We start from the raw sequence: 16,827 nt of genomic DNA, 5'->3' as shown, positions 1-16,827 counted from the left end.
TGATAAACTGAGCAGATATTTGAGGTTTACACAGCTACATTCTCGCCTGAAAATATGTTAAACGTTTATTTTGTGACCCAGAAAGAATAATAAGAGTAACATTAAAACTAACTAGCTGCCGCCATTGTTGTAAACTGAGCTGGGCCGCGCTATGAATTCTGGGACACAGCTTCTTCTTCGGGATTTAACGGCAGCTGTCATCCTTCTTCGTGCAGTGCTGCCATCTTCTGTTTCAGTCCGTTATTACACTCTTAAATCCTACTACTTATTCCTGCGTCGTAAATCTTCAAACGACGCGTCGACTATTAAATTAGTCGTCGACGATTTTGATAGTCAACGTAATCGTGACTAGTCGACATAACCATGGCAGCCCTAATATGACGATTATATTATAGTTTAAGGATTACACTATTATGCAAGTAAAGTAAAAAAAAAAAACAAAGCAAAGAAACATCTAAATTTTTAAACCCTGGTGTGAATCATCCAAAAATTTCACAGCTTCTCCATTCAGTTCTCTTACAGATTCCACATTTTCCTCCATGCTAAGAAACCTTCCTTGTGCCCCATCTTCTTTTTTTCTCTATTTTTTGCCCACACAGGCCTACAAGGGAAGAGCCCTCCAGCTAATTAAAAACTTGCCAGTGGAATTTCGCTGTGACAAAAGGAGCTATTCATGTCGGCAGGACGGTGAAAAGGCTGCGCTGGCAGCAGTGATAGCATTGCTCAGCGTTAGCAAAATGAAGAGGCTTTACTTTGAAGCTCGTCCTCTTACAAAGACACCCAAGCACTTGACTCGGTGCATTGCTGCTCTCCCTCTGCTTCTGTTTTGACATCCATTATCATCTGATGCTCTGCAGTGGGGGAGTGCAGCTTGAACGTGAGCGTCAGTACTAGGTCTGCGTAGCTGACCTTCAGTCTGAAGATGCTGTCCTTAGTGAGTTCATCTGTTGCCTATGAAACGTATCTGACCCATACTACATTTTTCTTTTTTTGCACACAAAAAAAATCCATTATAGACTCGATCCATTTCACCGCCACGTTGTTAGTCCACCTCTCGCCTGTATCTGCAAGGTCAGAGATCCCATGTGCAAACTCAGGGAATGACCTTCGGCCTCGTCTGTTAGCCAAATTAGTCATCTTTAGGGCCTTCAGTCTATCAAATTATCCACCCATACCCTCATCCATCCATCCAACCTTCCTGTTCTCTCTGCAGCAGTTTCTCCGGGAAAATTGATTCTTTACTTTCAAGCAGAGGGGAATTCCCCCGTATGTGGTATTTTAAGTGCAACCCACACTTTCCATTGCAGACACACATGTCGTCTAGAGTACATTGGTAGTGGGTGATATGGATAGAATTCTCTCACAGTGTATAGTACATACTCTGAAACATCACTTGAGAAATTGAATGTGAAAGTCCACTGTTGACCTTGGCAACAGCGATTGATCCTCCTGCAGCAGATGGAATATCCTCGGTGGAAAACTCTGGAGAAAAGTATTGAGTGGACTTCAGGCTAGGAAGTATATGTCAAATTGAGATAGTATTGACATTAAATAAGCAGCAGATTAAATTAGCGGGAAAACTAGCAGAATGTCCACAGACTGTTTTTTCTGAACTGGCCGATCAGTCGTTGTCCAAAATAAAAATAAAAAGTGAAATAAAAAATGTAAAAATGTGATGAAATGGTTGTGATCAGACAACTACGCAGCGTATATAGTATATTACCACCAGGCAGTAATATTTTAAATGTGTAAGAGGTGATTTTGTTCCATTGTATGTTGCACTGTCAGTTTTATTTTCTGGACAGCACTTCAATGTTCTCACGGTGGCGCAGTGGGCAGCACCGCCACCTCATAGAAAGAAGTGTGTGGGTTCAAAGCTGCTGATTGTCTGAGGAGGTTGAGGAGAAGAGGAGGAGGAAAAGTGTCCATTTCAAGAAGCTGAAAACGCTTTTCTCCAAATCTCAACTTTCTGTAACTGACTGCAAAGTTTTGCATAATTATGATTAAGGAACTGACCTCACAGCCCATTGTTCCTTCAGTGGGCTGGTTTCAGTCATTATGCAAATGTACTGTTTATAAGATTGGGGAAACCTGGATGAGTGACGAAACGTTTCTCCCAGAAAACGCTACGTCCAGATGAACAGAATCAACTTTTGGTGACTGCAAAGTTGTTCTCTGACTTTTTGTTTTTGACCATTTCCAGGTTTGTAGTACAGTCAGTTCAACACATGGAGACATACACACAAAAGCATTACTTCAGGCATTTCCTATCGTAGGGGATCGTGGAGACATTAAGGGCTTCCTTCCTCCTTCAACGTCTTAAAACACTTTCAAATTTCTGTTTCCTTCCTGTTTTTTTTTTTTACCATGAAGGGATTTTCTCATGTGTTCTTGAACCCTCCTCTCATTCAGTTTCTCTCTTCCTCTCTTCTATTTCCTCTTCTGCCTCAAACCTCTGTCATTGTGTGCCAAGCAGCTGTTGTAGCCGGCATGCATTCTGACGCTTGTGGGCATTATTGTCCTCATGGAGCTTTATAGGGAGACAAACTGTACTGAAATGCTACAAGGATGCTGGGATGTATTTGTCAATAGTATAGTGTTGTCTACTAAAGTATTCATTTAGCTGTCACCAGAGAATAGACAAGCTGAACTAAACATCTTTCACAGCTAAACCTCAGACATTAAAATGAGACATTGCATGCTGAGTCACTGCTCCATTGCATAAAGTCGAACTCGTGCAGCAGAGTTTACTTTTGTTAAGTTATTGTGGTTTTATAGGCATAAGGTAAAGCGTCATATCTGTGGGAAATTGAATATTTTGGGGAGAAATGTGTTTGAAAGAATTAATAAGTGTGAAATGACAGGATGTTGATAAGAAAGGAAGGAAAAACAAAAGATGGGCTTACGATGACACTACATGCGGCGCCATCGGGGGTTTTCCTGCCTAATAATTGGCCTTTGGGGAGGGACTTTGCATCTAATGTTGATTGGACTGTGTGCACTAAAGGCAGTAGGTCTGTGTCACTTTATGTGACAGAAATCTATGTCTGCTCTGCTTGAATAAATGAAACCACAATCTACAAAACTAGTTAAAAATATCTAATGCCAGTGCTGAGGTTTTGGGCTCTTGGGAATTTTAGTGGCTAAAATTCCCCTATACATGGAAAAACCCTGGCGATATGCTGCGCAATAGTGGGTTTTGCTTTTTAACCAATTAATTGGTTAAACTTCTTCCCCCCCCGTTCCAGTCCACATTCAGCTCTTTAGCTTGTGTACATACAGGGTTGATGTCGATCCTTTTATCTCACTTAACCCTGGAGAACCCATGGGGTCAGAGCCGACCCCATTGGTTTTCTAGGGAAACCATGGGGTCAAGTTAAGTGGCCGGCATAGTAGCACAGAGTTTCTAACCTGAGATGATATGTAGGTGAAGATCAGAGTCAAAGTCTTCTCCAGGAAGCAGATGTCTGCAGCATCTGTCTGATGCGAGACTTTCAGCTAACATAAAACCAGTTATGCTAGCTGCAGGAGGATGTTCCTGCGTCCGTTACAGCGTGACTGTGACACAGACCCCATACATAAATGTTTGGCTTTCATGTCGGTCTCTGAGGTAAACAGGCCAAGTCTCCCAAGGCCAGAGTTAAAGAGTTAGAGAGAAAAGAGAGGGATGGAAAAAGAAGGTGAGCCGGAGTGGAAGAATGGGACAATAGAAGAAAATGAGAAGGAAAGGAGGGAAAAGGTGTGTCGAAGGAGAGTAACGTCAGGTGGTCAAAAGAAGGATGGAGTAAAAAAACTATTCTTCAACGTGAAAGAAAGAAAGAAATGAAGTAAAGAGAGAACAAACAGAAAGGACAGCAAGAACACTGAGCCTGAGGAATGAGGACAAAGGGCAAGGAGGTGGCGTTACTGGCCTTTGTACTGTGTACCTTTGTTTGTCTTCTATATGTTTTATCCCTGCATCCTCCACCCACCACCTAAGCTTTTCATCCACTCTGACAATCCTCTTTTTATTTCTTCCAGAACGGAGGCAAGGCGGACTGCACAACGCAAGAGGCCTGGGGAAATCATTAACTCCACGCTCGCGCAGTATGACTGGTAGGCTGCGTTCTGCCTGTCTTCTTGTGTATTTAATAAATGTATGCTTATTATGCGAGTGTACACAGCAGAGCCTTAGCGAGCTGCTGGCTTGTAGCCGGTGCTGTTTGTATAGCCGTTCATTATCTAATTGTAGCAGTGCCCACATGCCCACTTTATCTGCTTGGTCCCACTGATCGCTCGCTGGTCTGATTACATAGATGTAATTTTCACAGAGAAACGGTTCGACACGTCGGGTTCACTGTGTGAAAACAATGCAGTATTGTCATAATGACACAGCACTGTCACCCAAATCTGCAGCTCTCCTCTCCAGTTTTTCTCTCACACCATGTCTGCAGCTCTCGAGAAACCCGCTGTGCACTACCTGATCCACAGACAGTAAGCAGGCAAAGTTGGAGGCTTCCGCAGTGGAGTGGCTGGAGGCTAGAAAGCCAGATATTTCTCTCAGGGGTTGATTGGGAATAAAAGCGATACAGGAGAGACTGGAAATAAATAATAGATTCTGCAGTCGGTGTTTTTCATGTCGAGTTGACGATAACGTTGCGTTCCTGTGCTTCCACTTCCAACGAATGGGAGGAAAACAAGCATTTTATTCCTCTAAATTTTTGGAAATGTCAGTAGGATCGCTGTGGATTGCTCTCTAGTGTTTAAAAGTACACAGCAAAAGAGCGTTGACTGTTATTTATGTGTGTGTGTTTTCTTTTTGGAATATCTAACCTCTTTAGATCACCATTGTTTTTATTAATTAACGACTGCCAAACAGGGGACTGACTTCATTGGTATTCTGGAGCTTTGTTTCTTTTGTTCCCAGCTTGACAAGCTGTGTCTGCTGCTCGTGTAATTTTCAACTCTCCTTGTACTGCTCAGTCTTGTTGTTCAATTCAGGAACGTCTCAATATTTCATCCAGTTTTTCTTGACCAAAGGGGAAAAAACCCCACTAATGTGCCACCTAATGTCATGGATCGGACTATTAACAAGTGTGTGCAGACTGACTGATTTATGTAAACATATTCATCTGTCAGAGGAAGAAGAAGCTCAAGCACCTGATGATTTGACACTTGTTTTGCATCAGTGTTTGCACCATCATCCACTGTGAGTCGTGTCTCGTCATAATGACAGAACTGAATATGAAAGCTCATTCAGGGCTTTTAAGTTTCCTTCTGACTGGAGGGGATGTCTATAAAATATTTTCCATTCTTTGTTTTACAAATATTAATCAGCAGCAGTACTTTCATCTGCTGCAGATCATTTATATCTGACAAAGCTGTCGCACATCTTTTAAGGTCTTATTGGCTGGAATAACACTAAATAATAAATTGATCATCCAAGTAAATCAGCTGATCGTCGGGTGATGGCTCAGCTGATACCTTCTATACACGCAGTTGGGTAATGTCATATAGGAAGTGATCGCTGCCTATCCTTGCTACTTCCTGCTTTTTCACATCTGACACTGATGTGACATTTGACATTGATGTCTGCTCTGTTTGCAGTTTCTGAACAACATATCTCTGTTTAGTTGTTGCAGTGTGCTGGTAGGTTATAAATATGCAAATATGTACGGTGGATTTGTGTACGTCGACAGTTGTATTTAAATTTGTTTGAGTCGTTCAAAGATTAGTTTTGGGTCAAAGGTCTCCCTTCCTCTCCCGTCCTTTCCTCTCCCCTTTCTGCACAGCTGGGGAGAAAGGGGAAGCATATAATTGCAGTTTAATCCTCTAAGTCCCTGCAGAGGAGGGAGGTAATGCATAGCGGCATGGACAGAGGAAGACAGAACAGCCATCGGAGTTGTTTGGACAGATGTTTGCAAGCTGAATGGGGACTCCTGTCAGTCACAGGTTGAAAGTGTGCATGTTAGCATTTGTAACAACAAAACAATATTGAACATTTGACTGACTCTTTGTTTGGTAGCTTTTGCAATCGATATACACCTCAGGCGAAGTATTCTTTTATACTCTGAGCTCTTCTCACTTCTATTTCTTAATTTTAGTGAAGAGGAGACAGTAGAGCAGGGAGATGGAGCAGCAGATGGCCTTGGGTTAGAATCAAAACCAGGCATCTGCATTTGGCCCCCTGTTCAACCACTGAGTGAAAACAATGCCTCAGTAGAAGAAAAAAAAGTCTGTTTTAAGCATTGACTTGTGTTGTAACTGATTATGATACTGCTGTAAATAATTGACATTCAGGATGCTCATCCTCGAAGGTTCGTGATTCAGGTTGAGAGATTGGTTAAACTGTCCAGCAACCAGGTATGCCAGGGGTGTCCAGGACTCGGTGTCCAGGACTCGGTGTCCAGGACTCGGTGTCCAGGACTCGGTGTCCAGGACTCGGTGTCCAGGACTCGGTGTCCTGCAGGTTTTAGATCTCACCCTGGGTCAACACACCTGAAGCAAATCATTAGTTCATTACTAGGCCTCTGGAGAACTTCAAGACATGTTGAGGAGGTCATTAGCAATTTAAATCAGCTGTGTAGGATCAAGGACACATCTAAAACCTGCAACACATCGGCCCTTGAGGCCTGGAGTTGGACACTCCTGAAGTATGCTGATGTATCCGCGGAGGTGTGTAAGCAGTGCATGTTGCCCTCCCTGCTCACACACATGTGTTCACTGCAACAAAGAAGATGAAAATCTTTTTAGTCTTCTCATTTTGTTTTAAACCAGACAATACAGCAAACCACAGTAACCAACTAAAGCAATTCTGTAAAGGATGTCTTGCAGCCTTTAAATGAAGGTGGACGCAGTCAGGATGCACAGGCTGTAATGTAGGGTGTTAAGCAGTGTTGGGGAGTAACGGAATACATGTACCACTGATACGTATTTAAAATACAAAATATGAGTAACTGTATTCCGTTACAGTTACCGTTTAAAAAGGTGGTATTTAGAATACAGTTACTTTGTTGAAATAAATGGATTACATGGCGGTACTTCCCTGTTTCATATTGTGGCGGGTCAGGCCTGTTTGGGTTTTGTTTGCCAGCTACGTTCTGTTGTTCCAGGTGGCAGCGTTACGGTTGCCATGGTTACAGGGTGACGCTCTCTCTCTGCGTGTTTCCTGGGTGAGAGAGCGCCTGTTGTTGTTGTGCTAAGCTAATAGGCAGAATGCTACAGGTATAGCTCTAAAGAATGTAGCATCATAGGCAGTGTAGTCCGTGCTGCAGGGAGAATGGACTGACATACACGTTATGTGTCTGTGAGCGAGGGAGGGAGAAAAAGGAAAAGTAGGAGCTGTCATCGAGCAAAAACGGGAGCTGGAAGCATGTAAATATAATAATAACCACTGCAGCCAAGAAGAGTGCCTGACGAGCCCAGCTGTAAGTAAGCTATTAAGACTCGACTGTACACCGTGTTCGTGTTTTCCTCCAAAAACAATAAGTTCCGTTGGAGCAGCCTTTCAACGCCTCTCTCTGTCTCTGCTAGCAAAGTTGACCCAGACAACAAAGTAAAGCTAGTTTTCGGCTACAAGCCGACACAGAACCCACCGTATTAGCCAGAGGTCCCTTTACTACGGTTCGGAGCCGCGGACCTTCAGTAACAGTAATAAATCACAGCAATAGTTCATTCATGTAGTTGTAAACAGCATGATAATATATTAAGTAATCCAAAGTATTCAGAATACGTTACTCTCATTGAGTAACGTAACGGAATACGTTACAGAATACATTTTGGGGCATGTATTCTGTATTCTGTAATGGAATACATTTTAAAAGTAATCTTCCCAACACTGGTGTTAAGAGGAGAACTAGGTCCCAGCGACGTGGCCAGTCACTGAAATCTGGTGTGACCGGATTGAAAGCCTATTTGACTCAGAAAATCCTGCAGATTTGACTGATCACTTGGTTTATTAGTTTGGGCATGTGTAATAAAATATTAAGGTAAAAGGTTCTTTGAAAGGCATCCAAAAACATACAAGGTATGTTTGCTCGTCAAACAGAACCTTCATCAGTCATAAGAAAAGTTATTTTTGTTGTAGCGTAAAGCAAACCTGCAGTAAGCAGCCATCCATCTGATACACATTCTGCGTCCTGGATATGGGAGTATGCGTTTACTTGCTTACTTAAGCTATAGAATATATAGCAGCTGCAAGAGAAAATGAAACCCTATACTCTATATCATCCAGTGAAGGTAGAAGCCTCAGGTTGTAAAACATGCTCCCCTGTCAGGACAGCCTTTTCTGTCATAATGATCCCCACTGTACTGCATTTCTGTGCATGCTGTAATTCCAGAATATGTGTGAAGGAGGAGAGATTTAGTCAGCAGGGAAGAAAAATTGGTGAGCAGGACATTTTAGGAGGTGTTTTTTTGCCCCAGGAAGCGTGTCTTTGAGAACTGGAGTGGGGGCAGTGAAGGCTTTAAGGTTCAAGGGTTGTGTGTGCATGTTCGTCTGGTGGGGTTACTCCATGTATAAGCGCAGCCATGTGTTTATGTGAATGTGTTTCTTTAAGTGCTCGTGTGTCGTCAAGTGGAGGCAATCGGGGAGCGTTAGGCAGGGGTACAGGGAGGCGAGGAGGGCGAATCCGTCTCCCATCACTTGGCTACAGGCGAGCATTCTTAGCACCTCGTAAATCTCACCTGCTGCTACAAGACTGCTGCTGACATAGCTGCTATAGTGCGTACTGTACTCACAAACATTCGTGCACACATGTGGTGTACATGCACATTTCGTAGAGCGCGTTGCATGCGGCACCGGAGTCGGTCATGTCAGCAGCAGGAGTGAAATTGGGAAAATAAAGTGATGTATAATCTGTTTGTTAGCGTTCCACGTTGGAAAATGGCATCTTTTATTGGAAGTGGTTTCTGTTGGAGCAAAGAGGAACAGCTGCTGAACTGAAAATAAGAAAATCCAGCTGTGCTCCATCTAGTCCTGTTATATTTTCTTTACTTTTTTAGTTACATTGATGAATAAACATTTGGTATATGCACTTGCAAATTTTCAACCTTTTGAAAGCGGTTCTTACTAAAGTTCTTACTAAGCTTAAAGGCGATTTCCAGTCAGATCTTATTTTCTTATAACTCTTATTAGCTGTAATGACACTGCAAGACGATACGTGATTGTAGGTTTGGTTTTGTAAAGGAGCCAAAAGCTCAGAAAGATTACCAACGCAGTTTCAGTTTTGCCCTTCAAATAGATTTGACTTGGTAGTTTGTTCCTAAGCTCAAGCATCAGTGTCTTGAACCTCGTTATAATCAACGACTCTTTTGTTTCTTAACCAGTATGGACACTCTGCATATCTCGTCTGTTCTCCTTGCAGTACGTTCCCACTCACGAAAACACGTTTTCACTACAATGCAGTTGTGGTGCATCGTGGTAACCACAGATGTCAGAAGTTAAACCCGATCGCAGCACAGATGCCACTGCTTGCACGGCGTTGCAAAATCGTGCACAGTTGTGTTGTACCCTTGGAGCTATTGCATTTGCGGAGTTTGTGCTTGTAAACACAGCTCACCGCTTTGCACTCACGTTAGCTCTCCAGGACATACTTTGCATGTAAAAAAACAAAGGAATACACATCCTTTACACATTGTGATACCTGTGTGTGTGTGTGTGTGTGTGTGTGTGTGTGTGTTTTCTATGTTTATGGCAAAGCTTTAGTTCAAAGTGTTTCTCCCTGCACGCACCACTTGTGTTTTTCATTTATGCTAGCTTTAGAAAGCTTTCCTTGCACTTACAGTAACTCGCTTCACAGTGGTGGCGATCGATCGGTATAGCCTCTCCTTACACCAAACATCATTTCAAAATGTGCAGCGCTGGGAGTACGGATGGCGTGTGCGCATGCAGTGCAAGTGTCGGTTATATATCCGCTGGATAGGAGACAGTGCTGGGTCAAATTAAAGCGAATATTTAAATAACAATAATATCATACATGAATGGAATTGAATTGGTTAAGTGCTTCAGAAACAGATGAATGGAAACACGAGCTAAATGTTATCATGTGTAGGAAATTTCTGAATGTTGTCAACGGGCAAAGTCCTTGTTTGTTTTATCAGTTGATGCTTTGCATGCTCATTCAAACAATTGCTTGTTTGTTATGCATCTGCACGGGCCTTTTTTAACAAGCGTTCGGCAACAGTTGCTGGCTGTTGCAAGTTTAACTGAGTCTCGAATGTATAAATTTATGCATGATCCGATGCGAGTGTCCATGTTTTGCAAAAATAAGATGTGGTTTTTCATAATAAATTGTAATCTGCAAAATCCGAGCAAAGTCACTCAACCAAGACTGATCCTACTTTGAATTCATCATATTCATCATCAGAATTCAGTGGTTTTCTTTTGTTTGTTTGATTTAATATTTATATATTTTTAGGTATTAGGGTTCAGTCACAATCCAGGTTCAGCATGAATTCTTAGCATTATGCTGCCCACAAAACAACCTCTAAAAAAAACAGTTTCTGAATGCTTTCCAATAGATTTCAATATCATGTCTTGATTTCCTGTGACAGTCTGTCAGCCCACATACTTGTCACACTGAGTCAGCTGCTGATACATATACAAGTAGTGTACAGTTCACTGACCACATGGTATTTAAGTGGATTCATGTGATTCATGCCTTCTTTAGCAGTACTGTATCTTTGCTGCTCACTAACTGTAGTCTTTGTAATGTTTGTTTATTTATTGGCAAATGTGTTCTAGTACTTGTTTTATGAGTTCTGCACGGCTTCATTGATAAGGTAGAAACATACAGTTGGTGGCAATGAATCAAATTACCAAGTCAAAAAGTGTAGCGAACCATTGGCATAATGGCATTCAAGAAGACCGCAGTGATTGACATGTGACACTGGTTGGCAGCACTTTGGCAGTCACTGCTTCCCTAGAGAGTGGTCACAACTGGGTACCACGTGCTGTACCGAGAACCTTGTGAGTGCTTTGGTTGTCAGCAGATTTCTATGGTTAAGCACACAGTTGTTGCCAATTTTCTGCATCTTGTTTGTCGAGATTTCTTCACAAGACGCTGAAAGATGCGACACAAACTGGACTGTTTGTCGCGCTTTTTGAAACACGCTGAAGTGGAAGGCCCAACATTTACTTTCAAAGCCAACATTGAGTGTTTGTAGACAAGTTGCCATGGTCCATGCAAACTATAAGCTACCGTTGTACCTAGGGCTGTTCAATATCACAATATATATCGGATGACGATATAAAAACGTCTATCGTTTCATTTTACGCTATCATTTGTTTCGTGGTGTCGCAAAATAAACTGTTTACGGCAATATTTTTTCATCGTTTTGATGGACACTGTAGTGGCTATATTAATTAGTTAAAGTTCTCTCTTTCTCTTATATTTAATATAACCACACTACAGACAGACAAGCGCCTGTTTTTATGCGTTTTGGTTAGCGACAACGACGGTAACAGCATCGCGTGTCCGCTTATGTTCCACATAAACCTTTCACAATAAAGCTCGCGATCCTGTTAAGACTTTTCAAAATAAACTGAATCACGTGAAAGAGCAGATTAATTACGGATGAGAAGTAAAAAAGAGCCGCCAGGTGCTAGAAAATAAACTCAAACGTTAGAACAGGCTTTTCCCCGCAGCACGGCGTGTAATAAATACAAAGAAAACAGCGGCTGTTACAACTTATGTCTAAAAATGTATCGTTTCACTCGACTCCAGCTACATGATGCGCAGCTGAAAACACTTCATGCAAGTCGAGCTGCCTGAGATTCACATAATTTACAAAAATGTTACATTTTTGTGATTTATATCGTTATCACACGATAGAATTCTTATATCGGGATATGAGATTTTGTTGTACCTAGTTGTACCTATCAGCAGACAAAGCAATCACAAGGAGGTTTTTGGTGCAGGACCCTCTTTGACTGATTTTACCTACCAGCTTTCAGCAAACTCCAACAGCCACTCGCCAATCTGTTGGGAGTACACATTGGCTTGCCAACCGGCCTCCAGGCCTGTATGGCTGAGGTCTCGTGTTTTCTGTATATAATGAAACGCATCTTGTTATGTCCAGGATGTTTCTCACTTCCAGCATGAAAAGAAAGTTTGATGAAGATAAAAATCTAAATGAACCATTCGCCTTCACAGTTTCCAAATATGAACCCAGATGAATACCTATTAGATGATGTTAGACAGTGCTTTCGTACACCACCCTCATATGAGTAAATATCTTGATGAAGATTTTTTGTTCTCTCACTCCAGCAAATCAAATCAAATCAATTTATTTATATAGCACTTTTCACAGGATAAAAACCACAAAGTGCGTCACAGTAATATAAAACAGAAATACATAAAATACATTAATAATAAAACACACAGCACAAATCTAATTAAAAGGCAATCTAAATAAATGAGTCTTAAGCGGCTTTTTAAAAGAAAAAATACAACCAAGGCAACGTAATGATGGAGGGAGAGCATTCCACAACCTGGTGGCCACCGCTCTAAAAGATCTATCAACTCTGGTTTTAAAATATGTTCGAGGGACTACCAACAGCCTTTGATTAGATAATTTCAGGCTGATGACAGATGAGATGACAAGATAAAAAACAATATACTGAAGCAGTCGACAAAAACACGGAGCAGCAACAGCGGCCAAGCCGAACACAGGCGCCATGTTGCATTCCGTGACATAAGAACAGCGAAGCTCCAGAGACTTGTTGAGCGAATATGAAAAGGCACCGAAGCGCTATTTTAGGTACAGCCTTTTCCATGTTACATATAGACTTTTTTAAAACTCTAATTGCTGTTAAAACCTCCAGAGGTGACTTCCTTGCCGTTAAAGGCTCTTTCGTCTTGGTCATGCCTGATTGAAAGCTGAAATGTTCTTGGCAACTTGTTTGCCGAGAATTCTTTACAGGAATAGAAACTGATTTTCCGTTGTACCTGTTTTCCCATTTCAGTTGAAGAAAATTGGTGATGACTGATGTACTGACGCACGCGCACACACACACAGGCTTGACTTTGACTTTAATGGCCACATTAGCAGGTTCAGTGGAATTTGTTTTCGGAAAGTACGACAGCTACGACTGGCTCGAGGTAAAATCTGTTTGCCTGAGGGATTCTGGAAAGAGACTCTCATTATTCCCATTTAGTCTGAGCTGTTTATACATGAAAGAATACATGTGCCGGTATTTGAACAGGTGCGTATAGAAGTTTTATTTGTTTTTAAGCAGCGTCCGGAGTAATAGTTTAGTGCCGTAGTGCTCGCTTTCTTTCCTCGTTGCTCTCACTTACAGCAGAAGTGTTGAGATTGCTGCACATAGTGTCACCGCCACTCTTCTCTCTGGCCTATTTTTCACACGGCTGTGTGGAACACTGATGGCTTACTCAGTAATGGCAGTTAAAAGCCACCAGTCCTGTGTCTGTCTGTCACCCACACACAGACGTAGATGTCTGAGCAGATCTGTGTGTGTGTGAGGCAGAGACACAAACACATTCATTGACGGAGTAAATAAGAATCCTTCTCAACTTTTGCGGCTTATCTCGTTCTTCTGTTGTGATAAGAAGAAAGGAGTATTTGTGACGTATTTGTGGCCTTGAAGGGAAATTATCTCAAAAGTCATCTCTCCAAAATGCAAAATGTCAAAATGAATAAATGCCAGTACAGTACCACAAATGACAAAAAAATAGTAGAAGCTGGTGTCTACAAATGTGTTCGATGAACCTTTACTCCTCGGGCATGTTGCTTCAAAGCTGAGCAGCCATGAAGGAAAAAACCTTGGTCACTTTTTAACATCTCTAATGTTTAGGAGCCAGAGACGAGACAAGACTTCACTTAAAATTTACAAGGATGTAGATTAGAGCAGGGCGATATGACCAAAAATATTTATCACGATATACATTTGAAAATTTGCGATAACGATATAACTGACGATATAATTGACACTAGACAAAATGCTTTACAACTCCACAACTTTATTAGTGCAAAAAAAACCCATCAATGTATTTTTACTTAAACAAGCAGCTGTTTTTTATGTGCATATTCAAATTCCTCGCTGACAGTTTAACCAAAAGGCATTTCCAGTGGAAATTAGCCGACATATCCTCAGCATAACCAGGTTTAATATCCACAAAACTTAAAAAGAGGCTATACACACACAATACGGTAATATTATGTTGAAGCACAGTACGTATCACTTCGCGAGGCGCCTGCCTAAAATAGCCGTAATGCTCCGACAATCCATCAAGCGGTGCGGCTTCGTAGCTTAGCAAAGTCGTACTAAAGCATTTGACAGATTTTCGAGCGTCCTGTACGACATAAAATCGTTTCGAGGTCAGTAAACACAACCAGAATTCATACTGTTGAGACAACGCCGGTCTCTGCGATTCTTTTGGTCCTGGTAGAGATCACTCTGAGATGTTTCTATGTTTTACACAATCCTTTTATTACCCATTATTCTTACAGATGCATCTGGAGATCAGCACACTGCATTCCTATGCAGTCCTATGCTAAAGGCTGATCTAAAGAACTCCACACAACAGTTACAGTTATAACCTCTGGTCTCCTCCCCCTACAGTAAACACCCCCACAATGGAAATACACTAGTACAGTGGCCAAGGGTGCTGACACCCTGACCCCCACCTCCTTTTAAGGTAGTGTCCGTTTGCCCTTTGTCTGCCCCTCACCCCCCAGTAACTCTTGCTTCATGCCCTGGGGGTGGGGGTTGGTCCTCCTGCCCTGCACCTCAGTTCTTTGTTCCCATCCCAGGCCTATTTTCTATTTTGTATCCTTACACTCATTACCACAATATTATAATGTTGCAAGCAATCACAACTATATTCTCTTTAACGTTGATGTACATTAAGGAATCTATTCTCAACAATAAATACATACATCCACCCTTTTGTCTCTCTGGGTGGAGGTGCAATCTTGCATATTGGTGTCAAGTCAGTCAAGTTTTTGTCAGTCCAGTCAATCCCCGTGTTTATTGCTGATAGCAGAACCTCTTGCGTCGCATTAAGTTCCTACTGCCAGCAATATGACGACATTTCAAAAAGAACAAAAAAAGAATTTTAGAATGGATTACCTCGCGAAATCCTTTTAGGCAGGGACTCATTATCTGATTGCGTCCCAGATAAGTGACTTTCTCCAGAGCCCATTGTAAAGTGGAGAAGCTCAGTTTGCGATAATTTTCAAGCAAAAATTTAGTATAGCGCTTTCAGATCCAATCGTGCAGGCCTGCTTGAAAGAGAGAAAATTGTCAAACAAAACTTTTTAGTGCACTGTCAAAAAATAAAAATACCAGAATAACCAAATATATAAAATCGTAGTCTTAGGACTTGTCCCAGAATATTCCTTCTCTAAAAAATAAAACACACCAAATCTAATTGGCAGGTTCAACTTGGTAACAAAAGAAAAATGCATCAGCCAATTAAATCCCCCAAACTTTTCCTAGTCATGCATTTTGTACTTATGTATGTCATTTTATTTACCTTCCCCCTTTTTTCTGAAACAAAACTTCTTTTGCTCCACCTTTTTGTTTCAGAAACACCTAAATAAAAATTAAAAATCTCAATCATAGTCAGGCACAGCTAAATCCTAATGCTTGCGAGTTACCATAGGCAACCACGCTGTGTGTTGTTAACCCCTTCTACAGGTACCCTCTTGTGATGTGTGCACTTCCTGTATGATTTTGTGCTACCCCCAGTACATGTTGTGTGCATGTGAGATGTTGCCTTTCCGTTTTGTCCAGCAGTGCACTTGCATACCTCAGTGCTTGTCTTCCTCCCCCTTTTGTGGTGGTCTGGACACTTTTTCAATTCTTCACTTCAAGGCAGCCGTTTGTCTCCCTGGATTCCTTAACCCAATTTGATTCCCCAGACTAAAACAGCATTCCTCTGTCCTCACTTGCTCCTCTCCCACTTTGCAGTCCAATGGCAGTCAGTTCGCTTCAGCTTTGTCCTGTGTATTCTCCCACTGTCTCTTTCATTGCCATTTTGCTCCAAACATGGCAAATGTCAAACTCAGAAAGTCTCCTCAAAAGTCCTTCACCCACAGTGAAGTTGCAGCTTGCTGGAACTGCATCTCTCCATCCATCCAGTCGTGATGATGGATCTTCTCTTTCTTTCTCTGATGTCGTTTGCCCATAGCGCTGCTGGACCTCTATGCTCAGGACTCTGCTGTTGTCTCTTGGCCTGCTGTCCACTGTTGATGTTCATGTCTGTGCTTCTGGAACTGCACTCCGTGTCTTCAAGAAAAGATTAGCTTCCTTGGAGCTTGCTTTTTCAGGATGAGGACGGGAAGCTGCAAAACAATTCAGCCAAAACTTGGGCTGGGTGTTTCTAATGATCTTTACCTATAATTGTCTTCGGACTGCTGCTTGTGGAGAATTGATCAAGGTCCATCTCCCCACCTGCAAGTGACACACTGAGACAACTTGATCATTCACTGTCCTGGTCCGGAGTCTGTGGACTCTGTGTTTATGTTTAAGTTTATTAACATTCTGTGGTTTTGTTTATTTTGGGTTGTTTCTAATTATCCCTGGTGTTTTGTGTCCTCTGTGCCCTCCTGTTCCACATTCCTATGTTCTGTCTACCCAGTCTGTGTTAAATTTGCATCTGTGTTAGAGTTCAGTTGGTGTGTTTCCTGTTTTATTTTGAAGGTCTTTTCAGTGTTTCTAGTTTCACTTCCCCTTGTGTTGTAATGTCCAATTAATTCCAGCCGTGTCTCTCTCCTGTCTTAAAAACCCTGAAAGTAAGTTTTAGTTGTTCTTGACTGGGAAAAACAAAACCCTCTTCATATTATTATTACTTTTTTTCATCAACCACACTCCTATTCTGT

At 41.8% G+C, this 16,827-nt stretch overlaps 1 protein-coding gene across 4 annotated transcripts in view; it reads left to right on the top strand.

The window, feature by feature from the left end:
• thrab (thyroid hormone receptor alpha b) overlaps positions 1 to 16,827 on the top strand; it is a 258,672-nt gene that overhangs the window by 135,826 nt on the left and 106,019 nt on the right. For all 4 annotated transcript variants that reach the window (XM_087844867.1, XM_087844866.1, XM_087844865.1 and 1 more), the window contains one exon: positions 4,021 to 4,095. The gene's annotated coding sequence lies outside the window, so the exon portion shown is untranslated. The remainder of the gene's footprint in view (positions 1 to 4,020; positions 4,096 to 16,827) is intronic.

This window comes from Neolamprologus brichardi, chromosome 8, assembly GCF_056152115.1.
Source record: "Neolamprologus brichardi isolate AB-2024 chromosome 8, ASM5615211v1, whole genome shotgun sequence".
In the NCBI taxonomy this organism is placed as follows: Eukaryota; Metazoa; Chordata; class Actinopteri; order Cichliformes; family Cichlidae; genus Neolamprologus; species Neolamprologus brichardi.
Note: the sequence above shows the minus strand (reverse complement) of the source record. Positions and strands in the feature narration are given on the sequence as shown.